The 21,193-nt window shown below is 44.1% G+C and overlaps 1 long non-coding RNA gene across 1 annotated transcript; it reads right to left on the reverse strand.

Annotated features, from left to right (window-relative positions):
- Window positions 1-4,041: 4,041 nt before the first annotated feature.
- LOC143419889 (uncharacterized) lies at window positions 4,042-5,567 on the reverse strand. The gene is made up of 3 exons (XR_013099911.1): window positions 5,387-5,567; window positions 5,154-5,232; window positions 4,042-4,148 (listed from the first exon to the last, which is right to left on the reverse strand). It is a non-coding gene; the product is annotated as an uncharacterized LOC143419889 (long non-coding RNA).
- Window positions 5,568-21,193: the final 15,626 nt, after the last annotated feature.

Here is a 21,193-nt window from a genome sequence, read left to right on the forward strand (position 1 = left end):
GGGAGACACGGATTAACAGCCATTTAATGATGAAGTAAAGTTTGTGTTGTGTTGCGCTTGTTTGGTGTTTGTTTGTCTATCCCATCCAGCTCTGAACAAGACAAGCTGGCAGGGAGGATTTCTTTTTTTCCTCTCCCGCTTTTCCTTTTTTTTCCGCTGCTTACAAACTCGTGGGTGTGTTTGATGGAAGGCACGAAGGCACGCAGGCACACCGCTGCCTGTTGAATCACATCATCAGCATCAACAATAAAAAAAAAAAAAAAAGGAAAATGGCAGGCAAATATAAATGAATATTCCTCACCTGTCTGCTCATGTTGACTCCTCTTGTTTGGATTTCACAGTGGGGGAAAAAAATAAAGGCGTATATTTACTTTTAATTGAAAGGAAATTAAAGACGCATCCACATCCGCATGTGACAAAGGAAGATCACAAGGCTCGGGAGTGATGATAGCTTTTGTTTAAGATGGATTTCATAAAGAAAACCCCCCACTGATAATGATGAAAAAAAAATCTTGGACATTTCTCCAAATACAATTACCTCGGCATCACCTGATTCAATCAGAAGCATTTGCATTCTGTTTGCATGCAGTGTTCCGTGAACCGGTAAACAAGGCAGGCAGAATAAATCTGATGTGTTTTCATGCTTATGGTTGCTCCTCTGTTTGCTACATTTTATTCCGAGTATTTGAATTTTTATGAATTGGTAAATAACTGCGCAAACATACGCATCGCTGTGTGGATGGATGTTCTAAAGATGCAGGGGCATATTTTTGCAAGCCAAAAAAGACAAACTGAGAATGTAAGTTCATGTTTTGAGACAGATGTTGTTTGGCCAGCGAGCACGGCAGATTAATATTTGACTGTGTCTGATGTGTGCTTAAGAATGTATCAGAGGATGTTGCAGCTGGCACGGTGACAGAAAACATAAGGCCACACTTGGCAGCAGTCAGTCACGCTCGCAGCCTGGATGGTGGGACAGGAATGCAGCGATTACACCGAGGTCGCTTCTAATCCGCGACCTTCTTCTCTCCCCGGACACTTGGAAGTTAAGTCTGCGAGGACGTTTCTCACGCCGCTCGTCAGCTTTCCACCTTTAAAAGGCACGACCTAATCGTTAATCGGACGGTGGCTGCATCGCTGATTTGAAGTGATATTTGGTATCCCCGCAGACGCAGATACCTCTTCATAAGTAACGTTCTAGAATTTCCCGTCGTCTTGTTATTGGTCAGATAATTGCGTTAAAAATGCAGGGAATTCCACCAGGAAACCTGCGTTCATCTTGGTCTTGGCTTTTCTCCCGCACCGCCTCGCAATCCATCCACAGCCAGGTCGCTCTGTGACCTGCATAGCCGTGACTGCAGGAGACTCCAGGACGAAGACGGCATTAACATACTCTGTCCCTGATGCTTGGTATTAGCTGGTAAAATCCCAGAGATTATACAGGACCATCCTAAGTTGAACAAATAATATCTGGTATCAGTATCTGATGCTAAACAAGACTTTGTCCATCTCTCGACGGTCCTTGAGTCTCTGAACCGTCACACTCTCCTATTCTCGGTCTCGGTTCACTCGCCTGTCGTCAGGTCGCAGCGACTACAGGGTGACATTTACAGACAACTTTAGGACTTGACTGGAAGGCCGGACTACACCCTTACAGAGCAGGTTCTCGTACGTTGTCAGCAAACAACCCAGCCGCCATGTCCCCAGTCAAGCACCATCCCTCAGGCAACTGGTCCCATTGAGCCACTCTCAGGTTTGTTCCCACAATCTAATTACTGTTTACAATAGGCATGGACCTGCAACTCATTTTAATACAGACCTTTATTATTTATTTCAACAGAATAACCCTAAAAACCTGGTATCTGTCCCCAGACCAGCTACAAATAAATCAAACTCAATCCAAACTTTATATTTTTCTTCTTTTTTAGACCACATCCCTTTTTAGACAAAACCATTCACACAAGTCTAATCATTCATTAATACGTCAGTCTTAAATAAGCTCAATTTATCTCTATTAACAGGCAACCACAGTACCACAGGCCTTTAAGGTGGCGGTAATTAAACCACGTAAAAAGCCATCACTTGACCCAGCTGTCTTAGCTAATTATAGGCTAACCTCCAACCTTCTATTTATTTCAGGATTTCTTGAAAGCGTCTGCGATGGTTTTATTTGAAGAGCTGAAGAGATGGATGGATGGAGTCTGTCCCAGCCATTTACTTTATATATAAAAAAAGATATAAAGCAGTGAATATAAGTACAGTACGATAAACAGCACAGCAGGAAGACTCGTGTCACATGCAAATAGCTCAAACTTGAATTAAATCTGAGAGCGTGCACGTCCGCTCCACACAGGCAAAAGGAATTAAATAAAAACAAAATGAATAAATCCATAAATATATTTAATGTCTCTACAGTAGTGCTGAGGATTTACTTAAAGCAGAACTTTCAGTAAAGAGCGGCCACTCTGATCAGGGCAGATACAGGGTTATGGAAATGATACTGATGCTCAAATAAAGTATAATTAAATAACAGATCAGTGATGTATTGACTCAGTGATGCCAGAAGCACAGCAGTATTTATAGCAAACATTAGTTAGCACTGGCCAACAGAAGGTACTCATCACACCAGATATGACTTTAATAAAGGAAAAACAGCCTGAACGGGTTTATTTCCATAGAACATACTGTGAATGTTTTACAGTCAGGATGAGATATCAGTGCCTCCTTTAAACCATCTGAATCAAACATTATGAACTAATCAGAGAAGGGCATCATCAGCGCAGCTGAAATCTTCATAAATCACTGTTTCGACATAAAATTACATATTGTACATGATTTTAGGCTGCGCTCTCATTATCTCGCAGACTCTCCTCCTCCCACTCGCAGCCGTCAGACCACTCATCTTGATCCAGCTGCGTACACGAGAGGGGTCAAAGGCCAACGCCATCGTGAAACACTATCACTCCTCTTCATCCATTAACTATAATAAAGTGGTAATGATCATCTCTTTGCTACTGACATACGACCTCCCGATAGACGACCCGGTTCTAACATCCATCCACCCATTTTCTCCCGTTTAAGGGTCACGGGGGCGGGGGGCTGTCCAGCTGTCATAGGGTGAGAGGTGGGTATACCTGGGCAGGTCGCCAGTGCATCACACGCTACCACAGAGACACAGGACACCCAGGAGGAAGGCGGAGTACTGAGGGAACCGAACCCAGGACCACAGCGCTAGCCACTGCACCTCCGTGCCACTCCTCCTGTGTTAGACACGATACAGAGACTGAGCGCTCAAACAACAACCAGCACGGACTATTCCAGGAGTCACACGTCCTCGTAGCTTCGTACTGACCAGAAAACACAAGCAAGACCAGAGCAGAGTCCCTGCAATCAAACATGTTGGTGACATGTCAGCACGGCGCCGATGCGCCGGCTGTCGCTTTACTGTTGTTCACATTTTTCTTTTATGCTTTTGATGATTGAAATATTTTCATTTAACAAGACTTTAGTTTTGAAAAATTGTAAATGTTTTGATTTCTACTTTAGTTTGTCTTTATTTTTGTCATTTTTTACATTTCATTTGTTGCCAGTGCAGATTTTATGTATGCTGCCAAAGTCAGCAGCTGAAAGGATCTCATTCTGTTAGCCCGCAGTGTTACGCCACCTTCACCTGGCTCATTGTTAAGCCCCGCCCACAGCCAGGAGTGACCTCAGACAGGAAAAAATCAGCAATAACGCCTCTCAGCTGGTGGCAGACGACTACCTAGCTAGCTAATATTACCCAGCATGCCATTCAGCAGTATCCTGCACACGCGCAGCTCTGTGCAGGAAGCCAAGCCAATAAAAAAACATGAAACATTCAGAAATAGACGCGACTGCGCTTTCCTCACGTCAGTCATGCGAGGAAAGGAAAGAATTCAAACTGTGATTTCTCTGAACTTTCACATGTCACTGCCCAAACTTGAACCAGCAACATGTTTTTAACCTACCAGGAAAAAAGCCGCACCACCACCCTAACGATGCCGACTACACTTACCTCTGAAGTGGAGGAGATTCCCTGTGTGCACGTGGATCGCTCGTTTTATTTCACAAAGTGCGGTGAGAGCGCGATGGCACAGGAGGACGGTGGGGAGTTTATTTCCCACTTCCTGCATGAAGAGAAAGTAATAAAGGCTCCACCAGCAGGAGAGCGCAGGACCTTGATGAATGATATTTTCCTCAATCGCAGCATTTCCTGGTTCTTTGTTGCCTTTTAAATCTATCACATAATCATGGTGTACATTTCCCAGACTGCTGTGTACCATTATGTTTTCTCTTTGAAACAATGAAAGGTGTATGATTTATAGTTTTAACTGTCAATATGACGGGCAGGCAGTTCTGTACCACCACCAGCTGCCAGCGCGGGCCATCGGCCGAGCATCGCCGGATGTCGAATGACGGGCCCGTTGAACGGTTGCGACGCACATACATAATAAAACGCACGTGAACATTCGCAGTCACGCCTAACATGGATTTAGACTTAAAAGCCGTGTGGTGGGCAGGAACAGTGGAAATTCGTCTGGCAGTGAAGAAGCATACGTGTTTGTATTTCAAATATCGGCGTGCACCCCGATGACCCGCGGCTACTCTTCTTCTTTATAATATGACAGCTTCCTTTTAAGTTAAAGTCCCCAGGCAATGAGAAATAATAGGCCTGCAGCACACGGCCGGAAGCTTCTGAGAAACAAAGACGCGGGCTGACTGTTGCTGCTGTGTAATTGGTTAAATCACGAGACGCTCAAAGAAGCGTTTTAAAGAAGAAAATCGAGAGTTTCTTTGAAGACGTTTAAAAAAACGTCATCTCCTCGGTTTCCCTGCGCAGCCTTTACACGGAGTGTCACAAATAAGCAGATATTGTGAGTGTTTTTATTTGAAAAGCTGCTCAGAACATCACAAGGCTTAAATACAGATTGTGGACCGAGTGGAGGAAGCAGGGGAACACAGACGAAGGCACACCACTGAGATGTACTGTAATAACTAAGGAGACTGTTTACCCTTAATTGATATGGCCTTTCTTACCATGAAAAGAACAATTATTTCCTGCACCGCACGCTTCTTATGTGCACAGTAAGCCATCAACACAAAGTGCCCTGAGTGAAATGAACAGAACTCACCATCAGACTGTTGCAGAGACGAAAAAGAAGCTGGCAGAGCCTCAGTTCTTCTTTTCTTCTTTCCTTTCACTCCCTCGCGCTATAAAAGCAGCAGAAACAGCCTCAGAGATGATAAAAATATGGCAGAGTAATGCCAATTTAATATTTCGATGGTATTTATAGGGCATTTAAGTTAATGACACATGGAGAGCAACAGAATAAAACAAAGAGTCCTTGTTAAAGTGGATGCATACCACTTTGATGGCGCACTGCATAATTTTGTTGGAAAGCGTCCTTCTGAAAGTCGTCAGTGCCGCCTGGAACACTTCTGTTGATCTCACAGATCCGCTCCGTCGCATCCCGCCCGGTCCACGTTCTACGCAGCGTAAAGTTGCACAACACGAGGCGGGCCCGTGTCGTGCGCCAGGCTGGTTCGGTTCTGCTGCACCTGAGTCAGTTTAGGGAACCAGAGCGCACGATCAGCAGGAAGAGAGATGATGCGTTCGTTGCTCGTTACTGTGCTGAAAAGGCCGATCTCTGGCAGCGTGCAGCCACTGGCTGCGAGCACGGCTGCAGCTGTGAGGAGGCGACTGCTCCAGCTGCACGTCTGCTCTCATCTGTGATTCTGTGCATGAGCACACCTGCAGAACTTCTGGAGACGCCACGGGAGCAAAGTGGCCTGAACAAAACGCCCTGAAGTCGAGTCACTGCCATGATAATCATGGCTGCAGTTATGTGATCACATGACCACAGTCGTGAGCCGCGGTCACCCAGTTCAGCACCGCAGGGCGAGTACGCCCTGATCAGGTGACCTTTCACATTCCCGTATGGCCCTCTCAGAGTCACCAGTTAACCCACCATTGGTATCACTGCACGGGGGAACCGCTGGTCCTCAGTGCCGCCCTGTAGTGAAACACCTCGGCTAGTTCCAGTGCCGCTCTAATTTGACCCCCACAGCTGACCACGCCCACTCACACGCCTCCATCCTGCTGTGGTTGGAGGAGTGTGTTTGTCTCACGTCACAGCAAACGTCCTGTCGTGCTCCAGCGCCGGGTGGTCACATTCACAGCCTTTAGACAAGAGGTGTAAAATTCACGTGAATATTTTGTGTTAAAACTATTTTTTTAAATTAACTTATTTGTAATGTAGCTGCTCAACCACAGCTTCACAGGATGAATTTGTGGGATTCATTTTTGTTTCACAGGCGTTTTGAGCACAAACTGGGCCTTTGCAACACAAAATTCACATTTTCAGCAGATGAACTCACCGTGTAACATGAATACGCACCGAACGCTTTGGCGAACGTGTTGCGATGATGAGCTGGTCCTGATGGTTCTGAACCAGAAAAGGAAGAAACGGAAATTCAGGATTAATCCGTGTCTTTATCCTGTCTTCCTTCTCTCACCCCAACCGGTCACAGCAGTTGGCCCCGCCCCTCCCTGAGCCTGGTTCTGCCGGAGGCTTCTTCCTGTTAAAAGGGAGTTTTTCCTCCCCACTTTTAGGGTCTACCTAAGAATATAAAGCGCATTGAGGCGACTGCTGTTGTGAAAATTGAATTGAATCTGAGGAGCAGGGAGCAGCAGGGAGGGTTTCCTGGTTCGATCCCGGAGTCGAAGCTTTCGTCCGTGTTGTCAGTCGGACAGTTTGAGCTCCTGTTGGCAGACGGACACGGAGCAGCCACAGCTGTGTGTCTGAAGGAAAACATTGGTCATTATTTTTATTACGATCTGTATATTCAGCACCGGCGCACGCTTTCAGCTAAAAGCACATTTGTTGCCAAATGCAGCGTTCTGATTGGTCTGTTTATTCAGATCCAAAAAATGATCAGAAAAATAAATGTTGTAACTTCATCCAGTGATGAACATGGATGGACGTGAGCAGCAGAGAACAGGTGAGTGTGAAAGTATTTTTAAACTTAATTTACAAAAACTTTCACCTTCAGTGTGAACATATGTTACACAACAAGTTTGCATCCACAAAATTCAGACTTTTGTGCCGTTTTTTGGAAACACGCTTGATGTGTAAAGTTTGTAACAAGCTAATCCTGTGAGACAAAAGCTCAGACTGCTCCCAACGCTCAGTTGTTCTACTCTTGAATCTGGACAACACCACGTGTCATTATACGGTCTCACAGAAGCTCCACCCATCTGCTGTTCAAACCTTTTGTCTGCAACGAGCAGCCAATCAGAGGATGAGCTGAGGCCCAGGATCAGATAAAGAAGGATTATTCTGAAAAACACCCCGGTGGACATGAGCAGCTCTTACATTTTTCTCCTGCTGCTGGAGTCCAAACGCTCCACACCAGCTAACGTGATGACAGAAAGCGTGTGAGGTACACGTGATTAGTGTCCTCCAGATATTAAAATGTTCACAGCAGGGCACGAGTGAGACCCCGACTCAGCGTTTATGGGAGTGTATTAAAGTCGTATTTGAGCGTCGGGTCGAGGATCCAGAGCGAGACACCATTAATTCCTGTTTCCAGCTCTTACATCAGAAGCTGGATTTGAGGACGTCACATGCGGCCTACTCCTCCGAGCGCACGCTGCACGACTCGGGTGCTCTCCACTTTTAAACACTCTGTTTATTTTGTGGTGAAATAGAAAAGTCAGTGCTGTAGAACATAAAAGCAATCAGTCTGCGTGATTTAACAAGAACCCGCACCCATTAAATGAACTCTGCCGCTATCTGGAGAAAAACGATGTGCGGCACATCAGCACTTTCCTCGCCGTCGCCGACACAAACCTGAGACAGGTCTCAGCTCGGGAACGCAGGACGAGGAACAACGAACAACATCAGCGATGGAAAAACAATTAAATGAAATTGATAGAAAGATGAGGACAATTGCAGGGCGGGGGAAGCAGTGTGTGTGTGTGAGTGTGTGTGTTGCTGGCTAACTGTCTGTCTATCCCTGTTTGCATACCTCCTGGAGGCACAAATGTCAGCTTTGAGCAGTTTGTGGACTCCCCACTAAGCTCTTGGCCCGCTCCGATCCAGACTGGTTCTATCTTCTGGACTCTTGGCATGCCACGCAGGAGCTGCGGCCATCAATGTGTCATTCAAATGCCACGGCTTCACAGTCACCACTTACTTCTTTGCTCATGGATATCAGGGTTACTATTTTGTGCTCGCACTTCTCTGCGGCGCTAACAGCGTTCCCGCTTCCACAGGAAGCGTCGTTGTCTCCGTCTGAAGCGTCACCTGAATAAAGGCTGAACCCGTTTCTCCAAATATGAACACAAAGGTCCCGAAACGACACGAACACGCTGAACATTTCAAACGCAGCTTAAAATAACTGGAGAATTCTGAGGAGGAGGTCGGCGCTAATATCATCCAGTAACCGATCCAGCTCCTCTCATCCCCCCTAGATTTATGTCTTAAAGGATTTTCCAACTGCCTGTGATATTAACGCTGACTCTGGATCAGGTCTCTGCAATCAGTCTGCAAACAATCACATCAAAATGTACAACGAGTCCTGCGTGTGATTGGATAACAAACACTCGTAAAGCTTCAATTAACAATTATTTTCATCATTAATTCAACTCTTTTCTCAATTAAGTCTATAAAAAATAAAAATAAACACGTTTCGTGAAGCTCGAGGTTCTGAGCACGCTGTCGTGACAGGCAAACAACAGCCAAAGATTTTTAATTTAGTGCAACACAACACAAAGACACACGGGAAATACTCACACGAAGAAAACACGCCTTTAATTACAAGGAAAATGTTACTGACAGATCTTTTTGACTGACCACAGCACGAGCTTCTTCTTTTGAGGCTGTTTTTAAAGCCACAGTTTAAATCGGATACATTTGGCCGTTAGCGACAGAGAGCGAGGAGTTAGAAAACTGATCCGTTTCTGTTTCATCATAAGACTAAATGCACAAAAGGCAGAGACAGCATGCTGCTAAATGATGAAGTACGGAGTGTTTCTGTGTGGAAAATGGAAGTACGACAATCTTTATTAGATCCAGTTAAGTTTACGTATAAGCAAAGCTGCAGCCGAGAGGACGGCACTAATGAAACAAAGCAAACAATAAAAAAGCTGCAAAGCACCTCACAAATGTAGAACCCACTAAATGCTTGTGTTTTGTGCATGAGTCATGTGCCGTGTGATGATTTAGTCACTACAGTGTGGACGTGATGCTGCATGAAAAAAATCATAGAAAACTAAAACGAATTTCCTGTTGAAATAAAGATGCAGGCGCTGAGATTTTTCTCTCACCTGCAGATTCATGTTTTATTTCTGCAGCGTCCATGATCATGTCTGTAACTTTGGTTTTATGGAAACGTCGTTCTGAGTTCATAGGAAAATTCTGACACGTCAGAGGACCTTCATCGCTCTGATGTGACAGTGAGCCGTCTCGCTTTACCCAACATCCAAACAGCTACTAAATACTGAACGACAGCTAGTGTAACTGAGAGGAAACCAGTTATTATGCTTATTGCTAATTCGTTCTTATTTTTGTGTCATTTGGACTTTTAGTTTGTAATTCGGTTTATTTTCCAGAGTGAATTTTTGTGTTTCAGTTTAGTTTTAGTCTTTTTAATGATCATTTTAAGGAGGACTGGAAATGAGTGTTACACTAAAAACACAGACCCTTTAGAAAGCAGAGTCTCAATAACACATCCCTGAAAGCCTCGGCAGGCTAACAGACACTGAGAATATTATCGCTTAGTTTAGTTTAAAGAATAGTTTCACACATTTAAAGGCTCGGTTTTATTTTATTTGAGTTAAATGTTGGCACGAGTACAGCTGGATAAAAAGGCCACGCGGGGTAACCCAATAATCATCTCCCCACGTCCTGTCGTCCTCGCCTCACCCCCAACTGGTCACGGCAGATGGCCCCGCCCCTCCCTCAGCCGGGTTCTCCTGGAGGTTTCTCCCTGTTAAAAGGGAGTTTTTCCTTCATACCAGTGCTTCCCCAGTTTATTACTCTTAACCAGAGATGGGCAGTAACGCGTTACTGTAATCCGATTACTTTTTTCAGGTAAAGTAAGGGATTACTATTGCAAAAACGGTAATTAGATTACCGTTACTTTCCCGTAGGAACGCTGCGTTACTGCGTTACTAAAACCGTGATTTTTTTGCGAGAATGTCTCATGACTGTGACGTAAGCGAGTGCGACGTTCGTGACAACAGCTGTGTAGTGTTGCTAACTTAGCGACTTTGTCGCTATATTTAGCGAGTTTTCAGACCCCTTAGCGACTTTTTCTCTAAAAAAAGTCGCTAAAAAAAGACGTGAACGCGCGTATCGCTTTTACTCTCAACAAGCAGCGGGTGCTGTAACGCAGTCAGTTCTTCTTTTACTCTTATGCTGTTTTGTGGATCACAAGGTTTAAAACTACTTATAAACACACACACACAAAGTAACTCCACCAGAGCGCCTATTTCGGGTCACTTTTGCCGGTCCAAGCCCGGGTAAAGGAGCAGGGTTGGAATTGTGACATTAAAAAAAACAATAATTGCTAAAAGAAATTTAATTTGTAGTTCTAAATAAACTCTAAATGCATTTAGGACGTTTTTTACTCACTTTGTCTCTTCCACGATGTTATTTCTCTCTCCAACAACGTAGGTTACAATTATATTAGCATGACCAATTATGCAAATTAGGCGATGACGTCATTTAGCGACTTCTAGCGACTTTTAGGACAACCAATAGCGATTTTCCTTACTGAGGAGTTGGCAACACTACAGCTGTGTGCAGATCAACAATGGATAATATATCGAGTGCGGGAGAGAGTATGAGCGTGCAGCGTTTAAAGCGTGGAAGTACTGACCTTACTTTGAGTTTGATTCCATAAAAAGTGACAAAAACATTAGTGTCCGCTGTGCGTGGGAAGAAAACTTCTTTTTACAGCGAAAAAAACCCTAAACTTCCAAACAAGCACCGAGTAGCTACGACGTAATGGGAAACTCACAGAGACACAGCCGTATCCTTCCACTGACCGCGGCACACCTGCACCAGGGTAAACCTCCGCCTGCCTCACTCCTGCTTTACAGGTGAAAATAGAGCAACAGGACCGCTGAGTCTTTGACTTTATTTATTTTCTGCTGTGTTTTACTTGCATCTATTTGAAAGACTGAGTGTAAACACACAAAATATTTTATCTTATGTGCTGGAATGTGCAGAAAATAGGTTTAAATGTTAAACTAATTTCTTCCAGTCAGAGAATGTTGCAGATAGGGCTGCCACGATTTGTCGACTAGTCACGATTACGTCGACTATCAAAATCGTCGACGACTGATTTAATAGTCGACGTGTCGTTTGAAGCTTTGTAAGATCGCAAAAGACGCAGGAATAATAGCAGGATTTAAGAGTGTAATAACGGACTGAAACAGAAGATGGCAGCACTGCATGTACAAGGATGCCAGCGGCCGTTAAACCCCGAAGAAGAAGAAGCAGCGTCCCAGAATTCATAGCGCGGCCCAGCTTAGTTTCCAACAATGGCGGTAGCTAGTTAGTTTTAATATTACTCTTATTATTCTTTCTGGGTCACAAAATAAACGTTTAACATATTTTCATGCGAGAATGTAGCTGTGTAAACCTCAAATATCTGCTCAGTTTATCAGGACACCACATATTTTCAAAAGCGCTCCGACGTTTTCGGAGACGTCTGTTACCCACTAGCTCGTTAGCGAGCCGGGGGCTAGGCTCACTAGCGCCGTGAGAACACCGGACTCCCGGCAAATTGTTTTCAAACCCACCGCTGTCTTTCGCGACTCAGGTTAAATATATATGAGTCACTTAGATAAATTAAAAATGTTGTTGTTGTTTTTTTTTTTTTAGTATTTTATTTGTTCCTGAGTAAATCGGTTTGGCTGAGATTAAAGTTATAGTTTTTACACAGCTGAATAAACGTCAAGCAGACAGCTGATTATCAGAAGTGTGAGATGCTGGAGAATTTACTCCGGTGTCCTGTTATATTTTAGATAGCAAGGAGTTTATTAAACTTCACCGAAACAATCTGCAAATTTCATTAAAATTGAATAAACTATCATCTTGTCTTTATTTTTAGTTAGCACCTTAAAAGCTTAAAGCTGTAAGCTAATGATAGTTATATAAGAGCAGATGCTGCTGGTGCAATAAGCTGTAGTTTTACGTCCAGTGGATGATGATCTGATTAGTCGACTAATCGCATAAATAATCGGTGACTAGTCGACTATCAAAATAATCGTTTGTGGCAGCCCTAGTTGCAGATAATTAAATTTTTGCTTGATGCATAAAGTTAAAAGATTAAAACTAATAAAACAAGTTTTAAAAAGAGACTTTTCCATTTGATTACATTTTGTATGATGGATTATGCAGAAAAAGTAGAATTGGGCTGAAAGATCTATCGCTTTATCACCTATTCAGGGTGTAAATCGTGTTTTTAAAAAGTAACTAAGTAACTAAGTAATTAATTACTTTTGAAAATAAGTAATTAGTTACTGATTACATTTTTCAAGTAACTTGACCAACACTGGTCTTAACTAAAATGCTAAAATTACATGAAAAAAGTAATTTTAGTTGACTAAAATAAAATTACTTTGTGAGCTGAAACAACATAAAAGTATAATTTCAGTGTTTGTTGATTTGGTGCAAAATGTTAGCGCGACCTGCCCAATGACGCTTTGACGGACATGTTATCAAGACTGTGGACGTCTACAACACTACGAGTCCCTGCTGTGAAAACAATAAGTAACAATAAGTGTTTTAACATTTTATTTATTTTCCTGAATGTTGTCTTTCATTAAGTTGTTCTGTACACGAATAATTTTAAAACACTAAAACTAAGCCTGAAAAAACCCAAACTGCAAGTGAACATTTTCAAGTAATAAAAACTAAATGAAACTTAAAAACAAAAAGTCAAAATGAAATAAAAAAATAAGACTAATTAGAAAATAACTGTTGCTTGTTCTGTATTACCTTTCAGTATAAAGCACCACGAGGTGGCTGTTGCTGTGCGCCTCCTGATCCTCTCTCCAGTTGACTGTGTCCAAAGTGTGTAGTTACTCCCTGTGTAGTTACTCCCTGTGTAGTTACTCCCTGTGTAGTTACTCCCTGTGTAGATACTCCCTGTGTAGTTACTCCCTGTGTAGTTACTTCCTGTGTAGTTGTTTGATAGTGATGTGTCCTCACGCCTGGTTTTTACATCACTTCCCAGGTCTTGTCAGATTTAGTTCAGTTGTGTGTGGTTCCCAGGTGTCTCCCCTTTCCCTCGTCTCCTCTTGTGTATTTATTCCCTCGGTTTGTCGTAGTTCCTTGTCTCATCCTGTTTTCTGTGCGTGCTTGTTTTCACCTTCAGTAAAATCGTGTTTCTGTCTGATCCCTGCCTGCCATCAGTTCTTTGGGGTCCTAAACCACACACATTATTCCCAAACTGGAAACGGTTTTGATCTCACTGGACGTCCTGTTAAATGTTGTCTGAGCTTCATCCTACACCTTTTCGAACACGTAGATTATGAGACACAAAGAGTAATTACTGGCAACGGAATGTTGTTTTTTCCCCTGTTTATAATGTATTTGTTGTATTTGTATGTTTGAAGTAAACCGATCAATACAGGTTAAATTAAAAACTCGAGACACGCTGACAGCTGTTAACCACTGATGCTGCGCTAGCAGATCACTGCTGTTTGTGTATATGACGTCTTTGTGCAGATCAGTGTGCACGTCTGTATGTGTGGCCTTTACACACTGTAAGGCTGCTGTCACACGATGAGACATGTTTGATGCAGCTGTTTAGTTGAAGCATCAGTTTACGTGCGTTGTCTTGGACATGAGGCATCCTTGTGACAAAAATATTTCCATGTACACTGGAGCACAATGACCTGCTGTTTAAACCTGAGAAGATGCAGAAAACGAAAGTTTATGAATGAAACCTTGAACACGAAAGGTTAACAGTCGGTGCTCCACGGGCCTCCGAAGGACGACCGTCCGCCCAGCTGACGTGAGAGCCGCGACGTCACATGTCACAGGGCGTCTGTGGTTAACGCAGTAAAAAGGACAAATTGCCTTGCAGAACTCCAACTCCCCTCTCTGCTCAGCGTTTGTCACCCCTTTTCATGGAGGCATTAACTATTGAAGACAACTGCCAACAAAAGTGATGATGCCAAAAAAAAAGAGGAGGAAAAAAATAAAGACACAGCTAAAAAAGTGCTGCTACTGTAAAACGCAGGTATTGTTTAAAGATAAAGAAAACAAGCAGGAAGAAGTAGTGCGAGCGTGGAGCCGGTGGCAAAGAGAGGAGTGACAATGCTGCCGCTAAACAGCTTTGGCAGGAGATGACAGGAAGCGAGTGAAAGAAATAAACAGCGAACACACTTTGTTTCTGCTTCTTAAAAATATCCTGTCCCGTTTTAAATCCTGACACTCGTGGATAAGAGGGGTAGCTTTTCACCCAGCTCTGAGGCGACTCTGTTCTCCCCCCACAGCTATTACTACCACTACAATGTGAAGCCCGGGGCCCCTATGGATTTGCTTTCTATGTAGTGCCAGCTCTCACTAAAGAAGAAGCCCACATGGAATAACTAATCCCTTTCAAACGGGTCGCGGCCGGCGCGGACATGACTTTGCAATGTGTGAGCAGCGCATGGAGGAGGATGAAGTCATATGTTCAAAGTTTGGTTTCAAAACACTCGGCCCTCTCTCGGCGCGTCTCCCTTTGATCCCCGCTGCCAACTATAATAATCAGCTTCTCCTCCGAGTATTTATCAGATAGAACGCAGACAAGATTACATCGAGGAGAGCAAATATGTGTCCCTATTATCCTGCCAAGGAAGGACTCACAAGACTGACGGCAGCAGAGGTGACGGAGCGAGCGTCGGAGAGGAAGAGAGGGCTGTCGTCGAGCCGAGACGAGCGGCAAAACGACAACTCATTATCCCGAAACCGAAAACATCCCGAGCACGCTCAGACCGGCGCAGAAAGCTCGCGCTCACATTTGTACACCACTTGTGTTTGCGTGCTCCGTCTCCGTCGCTTGGCTTTACTTATTTATGGGACTTTACAAGTTCCTTGGCGGAGATGCAGAGCGCTGCAGTTTATGTCTAATTTAGTAAATATCCTTTCGCCAGTCACGCCTGTCAGCCATTGTTTTTCCCCTCTTTCCTCTGTTCTCCCATCTCCAGCTGACACGCCGAGATCCAGCGCGGATCCGCCGATTCCCTCTGATTCGCGCCCTTTTGTTGTTTGTGGGCGTCGCTGTGAAAGTTTAACTTCTGAACTGTGGGCCAGGTAACTAGTGCACGGTGCCAGGCTAGCTGTGTGAAGAAGTGTCAAGCCCTCATTGTCATTTAATGCAGAAGGGGGATAATAGCCTGCCAAACAGGCAGGCAGGCTGCAGTCTCCTTTGCGGTACCCTTCGTTAGCGATCACAGCGAGGCAACCAGAAAGTATGAACCAGAGCCAGAAAGATGAAATATATTTTGAATGTTTTATGGAAAAACAATCTGACACAAAGTAATATTCATCTCCTATGAATCCAATATTCTTTTAGGAATGATATTAGATGGTATCTATTATATCTTCCATTGTGTTCCCATCTGCCCTTTTCAGGATCTAAATTATGTGCATTAGTACGTAAATGGGCTAATGCCTGTCTGTATTTAGCTGGCTACATGCCGTGAATATATTCTCTGCTTCAAGAAGTAATTGGTAATTACAGTGGTCATTTAGGCAATCACTGTCTCCCTGAGATTCATGTCATTCTTAAAAATAACTAGCTCTTAACCTTTGACAGAATTCTACAGAAACTGTTCATCATCGCCCCCGCTTTGATTAATTTCCACACACACACACACGCGCACGCAGACAATGGGCACAAATATGCTCAGAAACAAAGACGGACACACACCTACAGCATGCACCGCACACACACGCACCAGGCCATCTTCATCTGACGAGAATAGAGGAGAAAGCAGAATATCCCACCTCCGACACCATTAGTTCCATTTCATAAACACTAAGACTACACATATACACAGGTCATTTAGCTGCTCTGCACACATCCACCCTCCCCGCATCCATCCATCCACCCGGGCTCTCTCACCGTTCCTTGCAGCACAGCAGAATGACAGAGGATGTAAAGGTTAAACCAGTCATCTGAACCTGTATGTATGTATATACGTCTGTCTCTTTAATGTCAATCAGGACAAAAGTATACGAGTTATATATGATTCTTTGGATTTCCCCCCGTTATGTTCTCCGATCTCACGTATACGTGATTTAATGATCGCCACATTGTGTGAGAGTTGTCCATTAGCTTTGGACACAGAGCCTCCATGTTTGCGTTTTGCTGGTTTTTGGCTGGAGGCTAAGCTGTCAGCTAATGCTAAGTGAGTAAGTAAAGTTTATTTATATAGCACCTTTCACAGACAAGTGCTTTACAAGGTAAAAACACAATACAGTCATAAATACATCATAAAAACTCCGGTCTAATTAAAAGCTTTTTGAAATAAAAATGTCTTTAGCTGCTTTTTGAAGGTCTCCACTGAGTCCAAACACCGCAGAAATAAAGGAAGTGCTTGGAAAGATCGGTCCCCTCGAGTTTTAAAACGAGTGTGGGGGACCACTAAAAGGTTTTGGTTTGATGACCTCGGGTTACGAGTGGTGGTATGTGTACGAATCAAATCGACACAATGGGGGGGGGGGGGGGGGGGGGCTGTCCCTGTAATGCTCTAAAAGTTAAAACTAGAATTTTAAATGGAACCTGAATCTGATTGGTAGCCAGTGCAGCGACTAGCACAGGGGTCATATGAGCTCCCTCGTTCGAGCGGGTCTGTAGCCTCGCTGCAGAGTTTTGAACAACCTGTAGACGAGCTAGCCCTTTCATGTTTAGACAAGTAAACAGGCTGTTACAGTAGTCAAGTCTTGTAGAGACAAAAACATGTATTATCATCTCGAGTTCACTTGTTGACACGATGGATCTAGGTTTAGAAATGTTCCTCAGGTGAAAAAAGCAGGTTCTTACTGTCTGATTTAAATGTCCCTCCAAAGAAAAAGCTTCATCAAAAATGACACCCAAGTTTCTAAGGTTATGTTTCTGTGAGGAACCTCAGTCACCCGCCGTTTAATATCAGGTATCGCACTGTCTGGTGCAATAATCAAAGTTTCTGTTTTGGCCGGGTTTAGCTGTAAGCAGTTATTGTTCAACCGTTGTTTAATGTTGGTTAAACAGTCGATCAGATTGGAGAGCTTAAATGAATAATATAGCTGAATATCGTCAGCAAAAAGATGATAAGATACTTCAGGAAACTGCTGTATTATCTGGCTTAAAGGAAGAATGTATATTAAAAACAGAACAGGTCCCAGCACAGAGCCCTGAGGAACTCCACACAGCAGCTCTGTAGGTTCTGACATGATCTGGTTTGCAGACACACTAAAACTCCTCTCAGATATATAAGATGAAAACCAGTCTAGAACAGAGCCAGACATCCCAACCAGGTCTCAGTCTGTTTATCAGGATGGCATGATGACTGTATCAAAGGCTGAGGGGAGGTCTAACAAGTCTGCTAGCCAGCGCGGTCACCAGTGGGAGCATCGCACAGCCTCAGCATGGAGGTTATGGTTAGAGTCCATCGAATGACTTTCTGTTCAGAGGGAGTTCTTCCTTCCCGCTCTCGCCAAGCGCTTGCGTCTGATTTCGGAGGGGGGGGTCCTCTCTTTTATGCAGGGTAACAATATAAACCGACTGCTGGTGTGATTAAGAGTTTATTTCCACATGACTAACACGAAAACTGTTTGTCTCGGTGCTGTAAGTGGACCTCGGATAATTAAAAAATCAAAAAAAGAAATACCAAAATAAACTTTTCCTGCCTGTTTATTTGGCACAAAGACATGAAGTAAATTATAAAAAGGATGCGTGCAGATCGACGGCGCCGTCACACGCATGAAATGAAGCGCAGCTTTTTGAAGTGGATGGAGCAGCAGATTTTTATCAGTGGAAAGCGTTCCTCCTCTGCTCTGTTTCTCTCTCAGTTTAAACCAGTCATCTCCATGCATAATGACCCTCCACAGACAGTAGCAGTGGGTGGTGTAAAGCTGGTATTGTATGTGAGAGATCATCAGGTTGGAGATATTAGCATGGAAATACTGATGCCCTCCATTACGGCGTTCTCCTCGCAACTCTTTTGCATCTTCACGGGAGTCTGTATGCAGAGAAATGTGCTGTTGTTTACCGTCACCCAGCAGCATATCAGCAATTTTAAAGTAATAAGCAGGCACGGGGTGTGTTTCATAAATCCTCCATATCCAAAGTAGTGCTTTTATGAATCTTTAATGTGAGAGCCAGTGACCTCCGTCTTTACAGAAGGAAAAGCCACGCGGAAATAAAAGCTTTCATCACGTGTATGGGAGACGATTTAGAACTGCTCTGTCGGCTTTTAAGATCAGTTTATTAGTGCACAGTTTTGTTCTTAATCAAACTGTGCGTTTGATGCTTGGAGGAGTCGCATATTGGGCAGATGAAGGTTGAGTTCATATGATGAACTGAAAGGTTTTTGAATAGGATGCTTTAATTTTTCCCCTTACAGCCCTTTTAACGTTGCATCGGTCACTGTAACGTCACATGTAAAGTTTAACGTTGGAAACAGCAGATTAGCTCCGCCCTACATTCCCCTGCACACGTGTAAGACGAGGATAAGGGCGACTGATGGAAGGTTAAAAGTGCAAACGTGATGCGTAGTTTCAGGTTAGAATGTAAACGTGGGAACTGACGTACGGTGATTTTATCCCTTTGGTGTTGATGCTGAAATAACGCGCTGTTAGATTTCCTTTTTCTAAAAGTCGTTACTTCTGAGGTTTCCTTGTGGGTGACGGGTCCACGGCTTTGGTCAGGTCACCGAGAGCCTTTAAACCCCACCCGTGTCATACATGAACAGATGAAGTTAGCATTTTATATTTCTATGACTTCTTTGTTTTAGCTTTTTTTCCTCTTTCATGCTCTTAATAGCAAAGTGATTCTTAAATATTTCTACTCTACACAACATTCACGCGTTCACACACACGCACACACACTTTTCTTTACGTGTAAGCGCCCTCTAGCTAACCTTCACACTCTGGTTGATGTCAGAAACAATGTGGAGTGTCTTGCCCAAAGATACTTTGGCACGCAGAGTGGAGCAGCCAGGGATCGAACCACCAACCTCCTGATTAGTAGATGACCTGCTCTACCTCTTGAGTGGAGCAGTCCATCTCCCAGATGACCTTCCGTGAGGCCACGCCCCCTGCAGTCACCGCTCCTTCGCTTCCCTGGAAAGACTCGCAGGTAACAGATGCTGCTGAATGAAAACGGGAACGTGGATTATAAAGCAGCTCGGAGGAGGCAGAAGAAGAAGTTCTTTAGTACGCTGAACCCTTAAATGTGATTTGCACACCTCATAATTCTTCCCTCCTGCAGCCACTCAGACTGAGAAATTAAATGAAGTCAAAGAAGAGTTCCTGTGTTTTTTAATGAGCTTGACTCTGGCGCAGCTGTGAATAATTCCAGGTTCGAGTTTCCTCTGATCTGCTGTCAGGTCTTCACACATCGCTTATGTTCGCTTTCTTAAATGAGTTGCATTTCATTTGTTGTGCAACCTCTGTGGATATTTTGGTGATAAATCCGGTGCTCTGGCCCTACCGCCACCCTCCTCGTGCAGCTACCTGTGTGATCCCAAACCTCACCGGCAGCAAACTGCAGGAGCTCCCCGACAGGACGCGCGCCAGACTTTAGCTGCACGGAGCTCCAGTAAGCAGCAGACCTCACGTGATTCAGGGAATCTGTTTGTGACAAACGTTTGTGCACGCCTGTTCATCTCCCTCCATACAGCTCATATTCACTGAATGCAAAACTCAAGGCAACAATTTCAGTGTATTTATTTAGATGGCTCGGTGACAATCACGTCAGCGTTACGCTCGCCGATGGCGTCTGATGTCACCACAAATTCCACGAGGTTCAGCCGTCGTGTTAGTCCTGTGCAAGCAGCTTAATTGTGTTAGTGTGGACATTTTCATTGGGAGACTGATGATGCTTTCCTGAAAACACTGCATCCAGATCAACTTTCTGGGACTTCCTTACCTGCACGATTGAGTCAGATCGACAGAGGTTGCGTTTCACAGGATGCAGTCTCTGGATTAACGGCCGCCTTCCACGCTTCATACGTCGTGTGATTTAAGAACAAACCGCTGTAGGATCTCTGCGTTCCACAAAGATTTGACGAGAAGATTTTCAGCTGATGGATGAGAGCATGAGGAGAAGGTGAAGATGAAGAAGCTGCTGTTTTTCCACCATCCAGCCTCGCGGCCTTAATGTTGTCTGGGAAGTTTTTCCGGCTCTCAATCAGCACAGTCATAAAAATAATCTCAGAGCACGAGACGTCCGCAGTTAATGTTAATATCATGTAAATAAGGAGTTAATGTGTGTTCGTGTGAGCGCTCATTTTGACTTCGTACTCGGATGTGACTTGAGGCCATTTCGCCGCGGCCATCGGACGCCATACTGCCAATGCAGAGGAAGCAAAGTGGATTTGCAGTGATGGATGTGACAGGAGAGCGCAGTGATCGTGTTTAAGCAGAAAGGGGGGAAAAGTCTGCTCGCCGTTGGGCTCGAGTTTAACGATTGAACACATTTTAGAGCCCAGCATAGTGAAGACTTTAAAGTTTTGGCATCATTTTCTGACGTTGTCGGTCCAAACTTTAACCTGGACGTGGCTCCCTGAGCGCATATGGCGAACGAGGAAGGACGAGGGTGGACGCTGCACCGTCGTCCTGTAGGCAGAAGAGCTGATGCTTTGCGAGAGACGTTCAGAGTTAAATCTCCACTCAGCACGAAAGGTAGAGCTGCTCGCTCGCCCAACCCTGAATCCCCTCTAGAGGAAAAAACATCATCACTGATGGATATAATTTTAGAGGAAAAATGAGTCAAAGAGGCAGAGAGAGGATATAAAAGCAGATTATATTTAAGCAGTAATCAGGACAGTGAAGAGCTTGGGAGATTTTAATATGTTTAAATGTTCTTAATTGGGCTCAGAGTGGAGTGGGGCCCCCTGAAAGCATCCACCCAAAACAGTGCTCTAAAGGTAAAAGCAGATTGCCTTTTATTGAAT

This window comes from Maylandia zebra, linkage group LG1 (genome assembly GCF_041146795.1).
Source record: "Maylandia zebra isolate NMK-2024a linkage group LG1, Mzebra_GT3a, whole genome shotgun sequence".
In the NCBI taxonomy this organism is placed as follows: Eukaryota; Metazoa; Chordata; class Actinopteri; order Cichliformes; family Cichlidae; genus Maylandia; species Maylandia zebra.